The 20248-nt window shown below is 35.4% G+C and overlaps 1 pseudogene; it reads right to left on the reverse strand.

Moving 5' to 3' along the window:
• The window catches only part of LOC107590940 (usherin-like), a 257040-nt pseudogene that overhangs the window by 66494 nt on the left and 170298 nt on the right, over positions 1-20248 (reverse strand).

The raw sequence follows: 20248 nt of genomic DNA on the forward strand, positions 1-20248 counted from the left end.
TGCAGTTACTTTAAACTGCAATAATATTTCATTATATTATAATTTTACTGTATTTAAAAAAAATAAATGTAGCCACGGTGAGTATAAGATACTTAATTAAAAATATATTAAAAACGTGTACGGACCACAAACTTTTGAATGATAATGTAAGCTTGGAAAACGGTTTTGGAGATTTCGACTCCATTCACATGACAGGAAGTGTACTTTTCAACTGAATCACTCCAATACGGACTTTGAATGCCTACTCATACTTAAGGGACAAACAAGAACATTATAAACGGTACAACCAGTTCATGCACTTACATACATTTAATGCTTTTAGTTATGTTTATGATTTAATCAGAACAGGAGGGTTTAACAATATACATCAAACCTGGGGCCCTGTGGCTTGGCAGTCAGTATGGATGTGTGTATCAAACATCTATGTGGCATATACTCACCTCCATCTGTAGTAGTGCAGCTGACCTCAGGACTGGTAGGTCAGAGATGACCAGAGGTCACAGTGGGGTCAAGTGTAAGAGTCTGCCTGTGCTGGGTGGACGGAACCGTAAGGATGTAGTCCTCCACACTTCCCTGCAAATCTTGCAGAGCTAGGAATGTAAAATATAGAGAGAGACAGGACACACTTAAGGTCAATCTCAAAACCAAGTTCTCTAAACACATATTCTTTCCTGAAATGTATTTTCGGTCAAGGGCCAGGATAAGTTTAATATAGAGAATCTAGACTCTTACCCGGGGTGGACCAGCTGACCAGGATCGCTGTATGATTGAGAACTTGGATGGATATGTTGGTGTGGGTGAGGGGTTGCCCAGCCAGTGTGACCCCTGTGGCAACCTCCGCTGAAGCGTAGCCAACATCATTGTGAACCAGAAGATTGTATTCGTACCAAGTGTACCTGTAACACATTTAAAAACATTATGCACATGGACGTTTTCTGAAGCCACAATCACAGAATCTTTCCTTTATAATAGATAACATATATAATATAAATATTTATATCATTACATGTACATATTTAATAATTTATTTACATTGAAAAAATATTGGTCATACTTCATTTTAAGGTCTAATTCTAAAATTATTATTAACAAACCATTAACTATGACCTTTGCCTCAAGAAACTCCTAATTTGCTGCTTATTAATAGTAAGGTAGTTGTTAAGTTTAGGTATTGGGTAGTATTAGATATGTAGAATATGGTCATACAGAATATATGCTATATATATATATATATATACATATATACAGTATATATACACACACATGTATTATGATAACAACTATTAAAAATATATTCACAGAAAAATGTGGGGCCATGTTTTTTTTTTTAACAATCTATCAGCCTATGAATCTATCTATCTATCTATCTATCTATCTATCTATCTATCTATCTATCTATCTATCTATCTATCTATCTATCTATCTATCTATCTATCTATCTATCTATCTTATCAGTATTAACTAATATTTACAAAAGCTGCGATACTGCTGCATTAAAGGTTGAGTACTTAAATATGCTGCATAAAGTCAAGCTCAAAGTTAATCTTTTACAAAGACTGAAAACATTTAAATTAAGTCAGACATGAATCTAAATGACAGAACCTGTGATACATGGGAAACATTTGGGGGTTTTATGTTGGAGTCTTTCAGCGTACACACAAGGAGTGCCAGAGAAAGATTAGCTGAAAACAATTGAATTCTATGGAATATTTGCTCAAAGTATCTTTGAACAGCATTAAAAAGATGGCATCGGTGCACAAAAACAGTTTTGTACACACAAGCAAAGTTTGCATTCAAGCTAATTTCAGTAATCTCACCTGCTAAGGCCTTTATCTTCATGAAACAATTTGGTTCCTGCGTAAACATTGTACCACAGATTCAAATCTTCAGGGGGACGGGAGGCCAGGGGCTGCTGGGTTTTCCGTCTCAACAGCTCAAATCTGAGGGCAGCGAAAACAGCCAGATAATCAGAGCCCGCTCCACTCCCACAATCCTCCTGCCATTTCACCCGCACCACTGTTTCGCTGGGTTTGTGCTTTTGTCTTTTCTCTCTCTCTTTTTCTTTCTCCCTCAACAGTAATGCTAATTTTGCCCGTAATCAGGAGAGCTCAGCTTAATGTGTGCTTTATAAGCCTAGTTAAACAAACAGAGCAGCAGCGGGAAAAGTAGTCATGAATTTTAATCATCCGCCGTGAACAGACCTTTATTTACCACCTAATCAGCTCAAAAACAGACTAAAATATACAGTGAGAAAGAACAAGAACTTTTACGTTGTTCCTCACTCTTCACAACCTAGGGAGACACTTGCTGTTCTCATATAAAATGGCAGAGTTATGGATTATTCCCAAGAGATTTTAGAAATTTCTTTACCATTTGAATTACTCTAAACTGTAGTTACAAATGATTTTACTTTGAAGTATGTAAGCATCCATTTAAACATCTATTTTACAACCATATCTATATAGATAAATAATAATAATAATAATAATTATTATTATTATTATTAGTAGTAGTAGTAGTAGTAGTAGTAGACAGTAGTGAAAAACACATGAATTAATTAATCAATAAATTGATTGATTGGTTTTACTTCAGGAAGGTAAACATTCATTTTAACAGACATTTTACAACCATATCTATATAATTCAAATATAGTAATACTAGTACTACAACTAAATAAAAAATAAATAATAAATAAATAGACATTTTACTATAATTCTAGTACAACTAAATAAATAAAAAAGAAATGAATAAATAAATAAAAAAGAAAGATATTTTACTTTGAAGAATGTAAAAATCAGTTTTAACAACAATTTTACAGCCATATGCATACACTTCAAACAAAATAAATACACTTCAAACTAAATAAATAAATTCCATTAGTAACACTATTTAAGTGTGTGTCAGGAAACTAAGATATAATTCGTAGATATAAAATTAATTGGTTACCTTATGTTGGGCCCATTCGGCCTTGATGGGAGTTGCCATGAAACAGCCAGGAAAGATTCACTGATTGCCACTACTGACAGGGATGGCAGACCTTCTGGGATTGTGGGTAATGTAGTTACCAGCGTTGGAGGGCTCTCAGTGCAGCCTCAGACATGGCCTCCACCTCCTGAGCAGGCGAGGATGATGATGCTGTAGTTGGTGTAGGGCAGCAGGTTGGTAACTGTATGGTTGAGCACAGATGTATTGGTGTGCGAGATGCATGGATCAAGCATGCGGATCTCGTACCGCTCAACTTCTACATTGGGTATGAGTGGAGCGGTCCATGTAACCTGCAGTAAAACACAGGATATGTTTGAACCTGTTAGAGGTATCACTGTACCTGTTCAGTATCACTGAAGAACTTGACATCAGAGTCTAGCAGCCTTCTCGTGGTCATGTAGTTATAAACTAAAATGGTTTCACAAGCGTGTCTGAGGCTCCAGAGAAGGGCTGGAGTCCAGCTCAAAATCACAGCACATCATCTCAGGCTTTTAGATCGATGAGTTTGTGGAACCGACATCATGTGATGAAGCGAAGGCACCCTGACTTTGACCCAAGACAGAATATTCCTTTCATTACATTTAAAAGAGGCCTCAGCCCCTGGAGATCATAATGAAATCCTAATGGAATTGCATAGGAAATGCTGCTACATACTGTCTCTGGAGCAAGGGAGGCGTCAGCATTTGGCGGACACATTAAACATATTGTGCATGTCTGGGGAGATGAAACGGTAGATTGGATAAATGTTAGAGTTAGGATTAGTTATGATAGAAAAGTTAGAATAATGGATATTGAAAGGTTAAGCAGGAGTAAAAGCTGTTTTAGAAAGCAATTTTAATCCAACCTAATGATAAGATAACCTACAGCACATGCACAGTTTATTTTGTTCTATTTATTTATTATTATTTTTTGGTGTGGGGGGGTTCTTGTGCTCACAAAGACTGCATTTATTTGCTAAAAAATGTTCTATTTTAATATATTTTAAAATGTAATTTATGCCATTACTCCAGTCTTCAGTGTCACATGATCCTTCAGAAATAATTATAATATGCTGATTTTACATTTACATTTAGCAGATGCTTTTATCCAAAGCGACTTACGAATGAGGTCCATAGAAGCAATCAAAATCAACAAAAGAGCAATAATATGCAAGTGCCATGACAAGTCTCGGTTAGCCTAACGCAGTACATGTAGCAAGGGTTTTTTAATGATATTTATACAGTATAATAAATAAAAAGAAAACAAGTAGATAGAATAGAAAAAGAATAGAGTGCAAGTGTTAGAGGATAAAGTATTTTTTTATAATAAAAAAAGAAAACAAATAGATAAAATAGAATTAGGCAAGGCAAGGCAAGTTTATTTGTATAGCACATTTCATACACAACGGTAATTCAAAGTGCTTTACATAAAATAAAATAAAAACAATAATTAGAATAGAAAGTGCTAGTGTTAGAGGGTCAAATAAAGATGAAAGAGATTTTGTTTTGAGCTGTTTCTTGAAGATGGCTAAGGACTCAGCTGCTGTTATGCCTGTTAGCTTAGAAACATGTTAACTTTGTTGAACTCCACCTCACATTGAGTCTCCTGTGCGCAGAGCAATGTGCTAGAGCTTTCCAAATCATCTCCATGATGGTCAGTATGCTGCCTTAGAAGGCAGTTGCCTTTATAGGAACAGTAGTAGGCAGCATGGCATCTCACTGAAATGAAATCATCAACCCTTGCTAACAAAGAATTTGCTGTGAGCGCCACAGAGACTGCTAGCATCTCAACAGCAATTTAATATAGTGTATGCTAATGCGAACAGTTGTTTTTTGGCTTTTACATGTAGAAGAATTCTCATCCAGTTACATACAAATGCAGCAGTTAACAAATTAATGAAATAATAATGGTATTACAATACACTAAACCTGGGGTTAGGGGAAAATGAATAATTCAAGCAAGTTTATGCAAATGCTGCCTTTGTTTGAAGTGGTAAGCATTTCTGTCCATGTTTCTTGGCACTAGCACACAACAAATAACAAAGAGAGAAAGAGAGGGGGTGCACGGGTGTATTTACACACTGCAGAATCTAAGCTGCAAAGCTTGTTTGGTTACATTAACGCCCCTTAAATCCAACTTGTAAACCAGCCAAAAGACTGCAAGCTACCTAGCACTCTTGAGTATCGTGTCTGTTGAATTACAGGGATGTCTACGTAGTTTGCCTCGAAACACTCTACTTTGTCAGTGTTAATAAGGTCTGGCATGCTTCATGTATCTTACAGACACAAAATAAAGAAGTACAATCTTTAAAGCGTTAGCCAGATGACCAAGGGCACATTATGAGGGCTTCCCACAAAACTCTGACAATCTTAATTGGCTGTTCCTTAATAATCAACTCTGGAATGACCTGGAAACCATGCGTATCAATGTTCTCATAGCATGAGGGTGTAACTGGAATAATGATGGATGCTCTGGGTGTGGCATTAATGGGAAGAAATACAGTAGCTTCTCACTAACAATCACAGCAAAGACCTCATTTGCACCTCATTGGTGAAAAGGTGGCATAAGGCACTACAGCCTGCTGACAAGAGGGTGGGACACTATTGAGAGTCACCCAAACACGTTCATTTAAAGGGATAGTTCACCCAGAAATGAAAATTACCTCATGATTTACTCACCCTCAAGCCATCCAAGGTGTATATGACTTTCTTCTTTCAGATTAATACAATCAGAGTTATATAAAAAAAATGTCCTGGTTTTTCCAAGTTTTATAATGGCAGTGAATGGGGTTTGAGATATTGAAGACCAAAAAAGTGCATCCATCCATCATGAATAGTACACTCTGGAATGCCACTCTCTTGTGAACGCGCGTACGACATTGAGAGGAAGCTAGAGATTACAATTTATGAAGTTTTAAAAATGTATATTTAGTGCTGGACAATGATTAATCGCGATTAATTGCACCCAAAATAAAAGTTTTTGTGTACATACTGTAATATATGTGTGTGTGTACTGTGTATTACTGTATGTATATTTATTTATTTATTTTAGTCATTTATCCAAAGCGACTTACAAATGAGGACAACAGAAGCAATCAATTGTAGTATTAAAACAACTAAAAACAGATCCAAAACTAAAAGCTAAAACTTTATAAATACTTATACACATTTTAAAAATAAAGAAATTAAATAAAAATGACAAATGTATACAACAAAATTAAAAAACCTAACATTTAAATGAAAAACAAAAAAATAAAGCTAAAAACAATTCAAAATATTAAAGAACAAAAGGTATGAGTATAATAATGATTCTAACATAACACTAAGCCAAACACAAAAAAAACAACTACATATATGTGTATGTACAACCATACACGCATACATACATATATATTTATACATACACATTTATAAATTCAATATATATATTATTTCATTTCCATTTAGTTTGTTGAAGTATTAAAATAACTCAAATTAAATAAAAGTAAAACCTAATAAAAGACCTATACAGACATAATGAATTCAGACATAATTTAACTAAAATTAAAATAAATAACAAATACAAATAATAAAAATGAAACGACAGTAGTTTATCAGTAATCCTAAAAAAATAACACTGCCAAACTTACATGCTAAAAAACAACAACTTACTTACACATAGTAAGAAACGGTTATAAAAACTGAAACAGAAGTGAAACAAGTAGTAGGAATATATAATGTATGTATAAACACACACATGCATGTATATATTTAAGAAAAATATGTTATGTTTATATATCTTTTTTTTTCACAAACGCATCACTTCACTTCAGAAGGCAACCCCTGGAGTCATGCGGAGTACTTTTTATGATGGATGGATGCACTTTTTTGGGATTAAAAATCTTGACCCACAGCTATTATAAAGCTTGGAAGAGCTAGGACATTTTTTAGTATAACTCAGACTGTACTCATATGAAAGAAGAAAGTCACATACACCTAGGATGGCTTGAGGGTAAGTAAATTTCATTTTTGGGCGAACTATCCCTTTAAGTAACATGCAAACTGATTTTCCATGTACCTGCACTGACTCTGGTCCCAAAACCAGCACATGAGCCGACTGCAGTCCTGCAGGTCTTGAAGGTCTAGTGGTCACTTTCTCCCACTCACTGCTGTTGGATCCACCCAGCCTTGTGTGCGCCACAATGCGGTACTCATAAGTGGTCCAGGGGCTGAGTGTAGCAGAGCTGTCTAGATCAGTGAGAGTCTGGTTGGGCTGCAAAGTGGCCACAGTAGAAATCTGTTGTGTGCCAATGACTCTCCTCTCATGATGTGGTGGGGCCCAGGACAAGAGCACTGAGGTGGGGGTGTCGGAATAAAGCTGTGGGGCTGGAGGGTGCGTATGGTTTGGGACTCAGAGGAAAGAGTGCAGCCGGCTGCTGTACAAGCCTCCACCTGTATGGTGTACTGCTGATAGGGTGTAAGCTGAGAAAGAGTGTGGCTGGTGCTGTTTCCTGGCACACTGGCACTTAACTGGTGGTTTTGGTAGATGTTATAATGGGTGATGATGCCGTTGGGTTGGGATGGAGGAGACCAGGAGACAGAAGCACTTCTGGGTTGGATGTCAGAAAGTACAGGTGGGTCAACAGATCCAGGCCCTGAAGAAAGAAAAAAATGTATATTAAATAATTAACATAATTAATATACAATAATTTAAATGAATAAATCAGTCGTGAAACAATCATTATTTTTGCTAATGCATTTGTAACAACTAGTGGTGCATAAAACCCACACACACACACACGCACACACACACACACACACACACGTTTGTTTCTGTGAATTGTGGGGACTTTCCATAGACTTCTATTACTTTTATACTGACCAAACCATATTTTCTATCCCCTAACCCAACCCTAACCCTAAACCTACCCCTTACATAAACCCTGTTTGCATTGTTACACTTTCAGATAAACATCATTTACTATTTTTAATAATTTTTTTTCACAATGTCACAAATTTCAGGTTTAACTATCCTTATGGGGACATTTGGTGTACACCTACAATGTAGCATAAGTACACACACACACACACACACACACACACACACACACACACTTGAAGGATGTAGTTTAGTAAATAATAAGATAAAAATTATTATACATTTTCTTATTATATTTGAAAGTAATACAATCTTTATTTATGGATAAAACTAAGCAAAAATTCTAAAAATAAAAATTAAATGGTATAAAATAATAATAATTATTATTAATAGCAATTATGATAAATATTAATCACTGAAATTGGTTATGGATTTATTGTTGTATAAATTATTATTATTATTATTAGTTTTTATAAAACTATAAATATAACAAATATTCTAACAATAATACATTTCACTATGGATTATATTTAAGGATTTATAATTTATAATATAATATAATATAATATAATATAATATAATATAATATAATATAATATAATATAATATAATATAATATAATATAATATAATATAATATAATATAATATAATATAATATAATATAATATAATATAATATAATATAATATAATATAATATAATATAATATAATATAATATAATATAATATAATATAATATAATATAATATAATATAATATAATATAATATAATATAATATAATATAATATAATATAATATAATATAATATAATATAATATAATATAATATAATATAATATAATATTGAATGCATTACATTTACCAATAAACTTTTAAGATATATAATATATATCTCCATTTACCCATCTATCCATTCATCTATCCATCTATGCATGTATCTTAATATTGCAATTAATTTTGTCTTTAAATGATTTGAACCAAAGGACTGATGAGTCTGGTCGATCTCCATGATCTAGAGAGACGCAGCTCCGCTCTGATAGCACAGAATTGAGACTGACAGCAGAACACAGTCTGAATGGAGCAGCCTGATTCTCTGGATTAAAATATAGAGCAGGCGGTGTGCAAATCAGCTCATTTGCCAAAGAGGATGGAGTCAGCCACTGCATATCGCAAGCAAATATTAAATTATATTTATGGATTTATTCGTTGGGGTGATATCAGCTAAGGAATATCAGCGATGTTTGAGGCGAACCTCCTGAAGGGTCTGTAGTGAATTGGAGGAAATCACTTAAGTTTCCTGCCCAGTCATTTTCTCTGAGTGGTTACAACAACAGCCGCCATGGAAGCACTAACATCAAGAAATTCTTCATGGATCTTCAAGCCCGGACAGCACGGGTCATTTTCATAATTACACATCCACACATGCATATACCAAAACACATGCCAACATCCCCATGCACTCCCTCCCTCTCTCACGTCTGATGGCTTGTGCCAGTATCTTCTTGGTTATGACTGGTATGAAACAGTAAGAAGTTTTGAACTTTATTTCAATTAAACAGAATATTAATCATTAAACAGAATATTAATATCTACACTTTTGTAACTTTCTTCTGATGGACACAAAATCTATTTTGGAATGCTGGGGTGTAAACAACATTAGATCCCATTGATTTTGTATACAAAAAAAATAAATAATCAAAACATCATATTTTGCGCTGATGCAAAATGCAGCATTGTTAACACAGCCGAGGCCTAAAACCTACGATTACCTGAACACCTTCTTTTGCTGCTTTGCAAGCACTGGCATTTCTTTCAGGAAATGCAAATCAAGAAAATAGTATTTTGATGATTTGTCTTTATTTGCTATGTGGAGCACTGCTATTGGGTTTCAGAATAATGCTGATCCAAAATGTCACACTGGTTTATTGCACTTTTTGTGCTCATTCTGTGAGGCCCGATATATGGATGCAGATTTACATTACAGTAATTTCCTATACCATTTTTTCTGACAGAACTGTTTGGAAACTCCAGAAAAAAAAAACTGAAGAATGATAAGTAAAAGAGCTTGAACATTTGGTAAAATGAAAGCAGTTAGAGGAATATATGAGATGTGGTAATTGAAGTGAAGCTGTTTTGTTGCGTTTTAAGCGTCTCCTGTCTGCTCTATAGCCTGGGTTGTTTGATTGATATTTGGGCCCTATGAAAGCTCATTTGAAGGTAATGTTTTCCTCCTCCATTTACATCCCACGGTAGCATGGTAATGGCGTACCGGCAAGGGCGTGTGGATCAAGGTGACTGGCTCTCTTTCTGCCGTGCTGGGCTGCTGATGTCTCCCCACAGATGGCCCACTTTCCACCTCCCATCACCATCACCTCCCAACTGACTCACTATGTATAGAGGAGACATAACCGGCTACATGTATGCTTTCTCTCCTCAAATCTCAGCGGCCACCACAACAAGCAGCAAGATAATGACTTTAAAAAAACTAATAATGAAAAAAGGGACATGAGAGAGAGAAAGCACACAGATGGAGCAAACTCACTATACAGAATGTTATTTATGCGCAAAACCCTGCATCTTATTCACTAAGCACCCACAATCCACTTAACCAGGTGCTAAACAGCTCTGCAATGTAAATTAGTCTCATTTTTGTACACTTCCATTTTAAAGTTTGGGGTCAGGATGTTTTTTTTTTGTTTTTTGTTTTACAAGAAATTATTACTTTTATTGAGCAAGAATGCATTAAATTGATCAAAAGTGACAGCAAATACATTTATAATGTTACAAAAGACTATTTCGAATACATGCTGTTCTTTTGAATTTTCAAATCATCAAAGAATGCTGGAAAAAATACATCATGGTTTCCACAACAATATTAAGCAGCACAGCTGTTCTTAACATAATAATAATAATAATAATAATAATAATAATAATAATAATAATAATAATAATGATTTTTGAGCACCAAATCTAAATATTAGAATGATTTCTGAAGTATCATGTGACACTGAAGACTAGAGTAAATGGCTACATAATATTCAACTTTGCCATCACAAGAATACATTTCATTTTAAAATAGATTAAAAAAGAAAACAGTCATTGTAAACTGTAATAATATTTCACAATATTACTGTTTTACTGTATTTTTAAACAAATAAATGCAGTCTTGGTGAGCATAAGAAGCTTCTTTAAAAACATAAAAAAATTGTAAAATCAATCCCAAGTTTTGAATGTAGTGAATACTTTCTATTCATCATGGAAAGCAGATATTTACCAAATGAAGTAATGGTGGAGAACAGTATAATATACATCCAGATGTGCAAACTTTCAGCATTTTTTAAGAGCTGATTCAGGTGTCTGGAAAGAAGGAGTGATAAAGTACGCCAAATTGTGAAGTCTGGCGCAACTTCCATAACAAAACGTTCAGAACTTACCCGCCTGCACCTTGAAAACTGCGCTCAGCACAGATTTTGTTCCATTAAATGATCCGCATAATTCGGACACTAAAACAACACAGTCAGTAGGTGCAAATAAACAACGCTATCAGCCGGAGCAATTCATTCTCACTAATGTGCGTTCAATGTGTAGTCCAACTAAACGCATTGCATTATCTAAATAAACTGACCTTTTTTAAATAGATCAGCTTTATCATAATAACATCGATTATGAAATGACGTCAAGAAATAAAGAGCTTTAATTCTCATTAGTCATCCCTAACCCTAACTCAAGCTTCATCCATTTTCACTTCACACAGCCGGCCGCTGCTTATGATTCCGGCCCAGATTTCTCCATTCATCTAGTAGCTGTTATTTTTGGGGGTAATTTTTTACTGTGTCTGTGAAGGGGCCCTGCCGATTTCGCTCCCTCTTCCTCCTGATAAATAAACAATGCACAGATCTGACCTTTGGGTTAACAGGTTTTTATGCTTGCTCCACTCAGCACTCTAACTGATTCAATTACCACAAAGGTTCAGGAGCGTCCATGAATACTGAAAAAGCTCACGGCTGCCACCACGGCAAAACGCCTGCATAGATGCTTGCCGGCAAATCCAATGTGGCTCTCAGGAGAAATTCCTTAATTGTAAATAATTTTACCACATGAGACAATCAAGTCACCTTGAACGCGAACCACCCCTCCTTACTTTATCCCCGGCCAGCCTTCCTTCCTCGGCTCAGCCACCCGCTCTTTCGGTCTGCAGAGGCAAAGTGTTATTTAAGCTTTACTGGTCTGTGTTAAATTCCGCAATTTGAAGGGCTGTTAAGTTTTTCAATTGAAATTTCATTTAAGATGCAGGTGCTTTTGATTTTATTGATGCTTTACTGCTCTCAGGGTACAAGCAAGAACACAGTGCAATAACAGCAGTCGGCCTCAATCAGGCATCGGCAACAGCTGTAATCTCAGGACATTTGGAATACTTAGAGAGGCCTTTCCTGGGCCACTATAAATCGCTACAGCAGAAGGGAAAACAAGAGCGCGGGCCGCCAAGCCTTAAATCACATTTATAAGGATTTGGTTAGCATAATAATAACACAATCAAGTGACAAGGAAAGGAGGGGGGACCGGGGAATGTGAAGGAAAGGGAGGATTATTTTTAGCATTGTAGAGGTCCTTGTGACAATATGATAGCTTTGAAGGTTAGCGTGGCTGATGTCAACTAGGACGGATGTCGGTATGCTGCTTTCAAGAAGCTGTTTAGCAGAAAGGAGATTGAAAGGAAAAGAAAAAAGGATTTCTTTTGGTTTTGAACTAATATTTGATGAAGTGTACACTATTGTACAGTAACTTATTTCAAGGTGAACTGCACAGCAGTGGTTGCTCTTCCCACAACATTGTTATACCTACAAATGGGGAGATAATTAAAGGAACAGTTCAACCAAAAATGAAATTTTGTTTAAAATACTCACCCTCAGGCCGTCCATAGTCCAAATAAACTAAATCCATAAAAACTCTTCCTCCAGTGAAAAGGTCTGTCCAAAGTTGTCCTCTCACATCAAAATATACAACATATTTGTATAGAATTGTTTTAGTTTGTAAATCTCTGCGTATTTCTCTCCTGATTGAGACAAAATACTTTTTCACTGCAGAAAACAATATTATGGCCAGAAGCGACAGTTTGACGTTAAAAACATATTGATGGATTTGTTCCCCACACTACATGGTTTTTCACAATACATTAATTGATGGACTAGACTGTGTTAATTACTTGTGGATTATTGTGATGTTTTTATCAACTCAGCACCCATTCAGTGTAGAGGATCCACTGGTGAGCAAGTGATGTAATGCTAAATTTCTCCAACTCTTGTTTTGATGAAGAAACAAACACATCTATAGGATGGCCTGAGGGTGAGTAAATTTTAATCAAATGTTAATTTTGGGTAAACTATTTCTTTAATCCCAAAATGTAATAATAAGATTGGGGTTGATCCTATTTAAATGAACTCAATTCAAGAAATGACAAGAGAAAAAAAATGTATACACATATATATACACACACACATATACATATATACTGTATATATATATATATATATATATGACCCTGTACCACAAAACCAGTCTTAAATTGCACGGGTATATTTTTAGCAATAGCCAAAAAAACATTGTATGGGTTAAAATGATCGATTTTACTTTTATGCCAAAAATCCTTAGGTTATTAAGTAAAGATCATGTTCCATGAAGATAGTTTGTAAATTTCCTACCATAAATATATTAAAACTTAATTTTTGATTAGTAATATGCATTGCTAAGGACTTCATTTGGACAACTTTAAAGGTTATTTTCTCAGTATTTAGATTTTTTTGCACCCTCAGATTCCAGATGTTAAAACAGCTGTATCTCAGCCAAATATTGTCATATCCTAACAAATAAATCTCAATTTCGGACCCTAATGACTGGTTTTGTGGTCCAGGGTCACATATATATATATATAACCCTATATGCTGTATATGATGTGCCAAAATTTTAAAAGTTAAACTGTTCAAGTCTTTTATACAACAGATTCACTAGAAAAAAAACGAGGGGCCCAAAAAAATGCCACTCTAAACTCTTTTATGTATATGTCACTCCAGCACACAGACTCGTGTGCCTTAGCACAGACAGAGAAGACAGAGGAAAGAGCTCTTCTACATGGCAAAGTTTATGTTCACAGAACCGCCTGTCAAGTCTCAGGGGTAAAAATTCATGGATGGAATTACATTAAAAAGATGGTTATAAAATCTTAATGGAATGATAAAAAGGAAAGGAATGAGGGCCTTTTGAATACTTAAAATGCTCATACATCTTCACTAAGGAGATTTCTAGTAGTGTTCTGACATGCTGCAGCACAAAAGGAGCCAAACAGACAAATCAGACAAGTGTTTCCACCACAGCTCCATCAGTAAGGTTAATGCACTCACCAAACCAGAAATTTCAAACTTTCCAAATACCTCTAGTGTGGAATTGCTGTCACAAAATATGTCACAGACATATGACATTAAATAAATAGAAAAATAACCATAAAACAATAGAAAATCAATGTTAAATCAAAATAAGATGGTAATTTGAATATATACATGTATTTATGAGACACTGTTTGTGATTGCTTACATAGATGTGAGCATCTTATACAGGGCAGCTCGTGCACACAGCCTATAGTGTGTGCTGCTGTGAACATTTCACACAGAGGTGGAGAACACTCTCTAGAGGGGATTTCTAAATTAGAGATGAAGATGTGCGGGCAGACTGGGACCCTATCAAAGAAGAAAAAGAGCTAAAGAAAATATGACATACGTTTCTCTCCTCCTATTTCACCTTGCCCATCCTTTCCTCTTCCTTTATCATGCGGCCGGCCACATTATTTTGAAGAATCTCCTCAATTCTTTCCTACTGTTAATTTAGTATGGCTTTGCCGGGTACTATTTCACATTGATGGGGCGGCTGATGATATGTGTGAGAGTGTTTATTAGCAGTGCCAGGAGCCACTAAAACTGACGCTTTCCCCATAATCCTGCCGCGGAGAGCCGAATATGCCGCACCGAGGCTCTTCACAGCCCATTTCAGAAAAGAAATAAAGGGCTTTTCTCTTTAACAATAACAATCATTTCTCTCCTTCTTGGTAATGCCCACCTGTTCTCAAAGTCATCACCCCTGCCGCAAAGAAAGAGATGTGTAAATAGAGCTGGAGTGATGGGCTCATTTCTGCTGCCAGATACATGCAGCTAGAAAGTGAGGAGGAGGACGGTTTTGATTTATATAGCATGCTGATCGGGATTTGACATGTCACATGTTTGGGATTAGAGCGACTTTTAGAAAAGCTGTTAATATGGTGCATGCTGGGTAATGGCAGTTTCTGCATTTGTAGAGTATATGGGCCATTCTACAGAACTGATCCAAAGTCAGAGTTGGAAACATCTTGAAAAAAATGGTCTTTTTACCAAAAATTTGTATGCATTCAAATGGTATAATATCCAAGATACACATTTCTAATAATTGTGCAGTTAATTCTCATTGTATTTTCCAGAAAGTTTTGGAATATTTGTCACAGTAATAATTTAATTAGAAGGGCTATTATATATTGACCTATTATGATTTTGCTTACATCTGGATTGTAAATATTTTTTTTTGCTATTTTACAAAAAAAAAATCAGAGGTAAATCCATGACAATTACATTTTTAACAATATTTCAAGTGTAATTTATATATTATTTGTTGTATTTTTAATCCAATTTTTCTTTGTAAAAGGCAATACATTACAAATACATTGCAGATATGCTCACTGACTATAAGCCTAACAGGCCACTCAGATCATTAGGATCAAGTCAGTTAGAAATACCAAGGGTTCACACAAAACAAGGGGAAACTGTCAGGGTCGGGGATGAAGGGATGAGGCGAGGACTCAATAATGCAGAGTAATGGGCTTTAATTAATAAAATAAAACAAAAACTACCCCGTGGGGGAAAAACAGGCTGGCATGACAAGGCAAGGCAAGGCAAGGCAGGATCAGGACACATCCAGGGTGATACGATGATGAACTGGCATGGGACTGCAAACACAAGGAGAATAAATAGGGAGCAAATGAGGAAGGTAACAGGGAACACATGTGGGGCAAGTTAACCAATAATCAGGTAACAAGATGGGTGGGATCAAAGACAATTGACATGAGAGCACATGGCACACAGGAAAGGAAGACAAAAGCCATGTGCTCACACAAAACAAACACAAGCACATGGCCAGCAAAACAATCACAAGCCATGTGCTTGAACAAAACAAGACATGAACACACAGCTAATGAGAAAACTCATAAGCAGCGTGTTCACAAAAGAAAGCACACAGCCAGCGAAATCCATGCTGCATGCTACACAGCACCACACAAGACAACAAGAAAAGCACGCGGCTGAACACAAACCGCGTGCTACACAATACACATGGACAGAAGAGCGCACGGCCGAGCGAACTCGAGACCGCACGCTCCCACAACAGACAGAACATGGAGCGCGAGTGTCCGGACCCCGACACGAAACCGAAACTCAAGACATGAGTGCCGGGATCTGAACACCACGCTCCAACATGAAACAGGACACGTAGACGAGAGAGCATGGCTCGAGCACTCTCGAAGCCGCATGCTCACATGAAAACAACAACACGACCGGAGTGTCAGGGCTCTGTCACAAAACCATGAATTACACTAGACCGAGGTGACAGAACCCTGACAAAATCTGCTTTTAGTTATTATGCCGCCCGCAGTTGGAATCAGCTTCCAGAAGAGATCAGATGTGCTAAAACATTAGTCACATTTAAATGCAGACTCAAAACTCATATGTTTAGCTGTGCATTTAGTGAATGAACACTGCATGTCCGAACTGATTGCACTGTATTTTATGTATAATATTTTTCTATTCTTAACTGTTTTAATTCATTTAAAATCAATTAATTTTAAAAGTTTTTATTATTATTATTTTGTATGATTATTTTAATTTATTTTATGTAAAGCACTTTGAATTACCATTGTGTATGAAATGTGCTATATAAATAAACTTGCCTTGCCTTGCAAGCTGACCACACTGATTTCCAAGTTAAAGGTTCATTAGTTTCAATGTACATTGAACCAAAAAATATCATAACCATAATATAATAACATCTTAGTTGATAATTCAGTATACTTTATTTTTGACAAATCATCCCATGTTTCGGTAGTGACAGCACATTTTCGGTAATGCTTTGGTAGCAACCACATCACATTACAGAATTTTAACTCACATACTAAAATACTACTAAAATACAAAAAATTGCATAACTGTACTAAAATTTAGTTTATTTCCCCCAAATATGAGGATTATGTGTTCCCTTTTGTCACTACCGAAATAATTATGACATGTTTCGGTAGCGACTGTTTCCAGTAGTGACAATTCTATGGGACAACACCCAAAAAAACCCCAAAGATGTCACTACCGAAACTCCACCAAATGTTTCGGTAGTGACAATTTTAGATAATTTTGAACCCAGCTCAAAGATGCTAATCAGCACATGGTTAGCTAGCACAGTTCTAAATAGTTGTACACATATAAAAACTTAATTTTGAAAGATACTTTTAAAAACACCAATGGAAAAAAACCTAAAATATTTCAATATCATTTTCGTAAGTTGAAATTTAGGGGTCAGGGTTCGGGATAGCCACCTCAAAGTACCCAATAAATGATGATTTTACATACTGTATATTAAGCTTACTAATATTTTAAATATTATTGTGGGTTTCAATAGACAATAGAAGTATCTTAATAAACATCTAATATTTGAACACATAAATGCTTTTTAAATGTGTTTTTGGTTGTGGGACAGCAGTTTGCACCAATTCTGTAGAATGGCCCATATACATGAAAGCGCCAGTTTACTTTTTGCAATGCTCAACACAATACAGTATTAAATACACATACAGTCACATTAAAACAACAACTTATGAATTAAAATTATATGTTCAATCATTCCAGTTTCTTCCAGTAGCAACAAACAGTTCCCCCCAAAAAGTAATTTTTTTTGTACACAGAAAATATATTTAAAACATATATGCATTCAAATATGTTAATAATATAATAATATTTATTAAATACTAATAAATAAATATCTGAAAATATTTAAACAACAGTATTACTAAATATTTACATACTTTAGAGAATTGACGACAGACTTAAACTGGATTTCAATCACTTAAATGCCCCAAAGTATTCAAATATTTGTATTCAAATATTTATTTTTTATTTTTTAATAAATATTATTATAGTATTAACATATTTGAATACATATATTTATAAAATATATTTTCTATGTGCAAAAAATATTATGTTATTAACATAGTTAAATAAATATATTAATTAAATATATTTACTTAAATATCTAAACATTGTATATAAGAATACAAATATCAATCCGACAAATTTTGAGTTTTAATTGAAAACAAATAGCAACAAATAGTAAAAAAGTCACTATCACAGTGAAATTTTTACAAGATTTAATGAGTTCAGCGAGCACTTTATAAAGTAATATCATTGTCAACCTTATTATCCCAAACCACGCCAATAATCTAAGCATAAACATACTTAATTAAAAACATCAGACATGGACATATTCTTTAGTGCTCAACAATGCAGCTAATGCAGAGGTTCTAAAAGGAATGACAATTTCTGACATCCTCTTAGAGAGGAACACAACCTATGAAAGATATGCTAAGCATTCATAAATAATACTAAATACAAGCTGCAAGAAAAAAAATATACAGACACATGGTGCAACACAAGAAGACCAAAGCAGAATCCCAGACAAGAAACTGAACAAAAAGTCTCAATGAGGCTGTGAATGTTACTCAGACAGAGGGAAAACTCTTCCCAAAAGAAGAAGTTGTGAAGTGCTGCAGGGCATTGTGGGGAGGGGGATGTCTGTAAGCATGATAATGAAGAGGTGATGGTCCATAATACAGTGCAATCTGAGTGTATGCAAATACTGGCTCAGTAATTATAATGTATGTGCTAATAGGCTGAAGTATAATTAATTTATAACTTAGCAGAGAGTGTCTGTTATGATCCTTAATATGATTCTATTACAGTAATCAGTCCAAAATGACACTGGCAAGGTCATCTGGAAGAGGCGTACCTTTAACTAGTGATCTCTGCCCACTGGCCTTCTCTTTCTCTCTCTCTCTCTCTCTCTCTCAACACCTGCTCTTCTCTGTGGGACAAGCCTCACAGAGGAACTGCCTGACATGTGGTTAAACACAACACGCTCTTTGTGTGCTTAATGACTTTCTGTTGTGTTTGTAGACATTGTGCGAATGTGTGTGTGTCAGTTGTGGAACTCACGGTCTTGTGCGGTAAAAAAAGAGACCGATGGGCTGCTGGTTTCTCCATGGCTGTTGGACACCAGCAGTCTGAAGTAATACTCAGTAAAGGGTTCAAGGTCCTTAACCATGTGACTAAATACAGTTGTCTCATCGTCCATTAACCTAAAGATAGAAATAAATGTACATGTGCATTACACAGAACAAATTACAGTACACATTACATACTGTAGTGCAGTAGATGTGTTTACATTTTTAATAACAGCCAATACTATTATTTTGAAGCAAAAAAACAACAAAAACAAAGTCCTAATTATGAGAAATAACCACTCTTAAAAATAAAAGTGCTTTCACGATGCCATAGAAGAACCGTTTTTGTCTAAATGGTTTTATAAAGAACCTTTAACATCTGAAGAAGCTTTCTTTTTCACAAAAGGTTCTTTGTGGTGAAAGAAGGTTCTTCAGATTATAAAAAGGTAAAAAAGAGATGGTTCTGTTCGCTGTGAAGAACCTTTTAAGCACCTTTATTTTTAAGAGTGATGTTGCAATTGTGTGATTAACACTATCACCACTTCTTTTTTTTTTTAAAGAAGTCTCTTATGGCACCGGTGCATTTATTTGATCAAAAATACAGTAAAAACCGTAATCTTTTGAAATATTAATACAATATTTTAGATTTTATTTATTTTTAAATGCAATTTATTCCTGTGATGGAAAAAGCTAAGTTTTCAGCAGCTATTACTCCAGTCTTCAGTGTCACATGATCCTGAATGGTAAATCATTCTAATAGGCTGTTTTGTGCTCAAGAACCATTTCTTATTATTATCAGTGTTGAAAACGTCCCAGGTTACATATGTAACCATGGTTCCCCAAGGGAACGAGACGTTGCGTCGGAAAACGCTAGGGGAACGCCTTCAGCGATACCAAGCTCTGAATCATATGTGTAATCAGTCGAACGATGGGCGAGACATCCGCGGCGGGTGACGTCATGACCAGGAAGCTTTAAAAGCACGTGAGGTGCAGCCGGCGCTAGCTTCTTAGGAGTGAAGCAAGCTCTAGTAGAGATGCCGGAAGTATGGCCTTGCGACGCAGCGTCTCGTTCCCTCGGGGAACCATGGTTACATA

Source organism: Sinocyclocheilus grahami, unplaced genomic scaffold (assembly GCF_001515645.1).
Source record: "Sinocyclocheilus grahami isolate Dianchi unplaced genomic scaffold, SAMN03320097.WGS_v1.1 scaffold134.1, whole genome shotgun sequence".
Classification (NCBI taxonomy): Eukaryota; Metazoa; Chordata; class Actinopteri; order Cypriniformes; family Cyprinidae; genus Sinocyclocheilus; species Sinocyclocheilus grahami.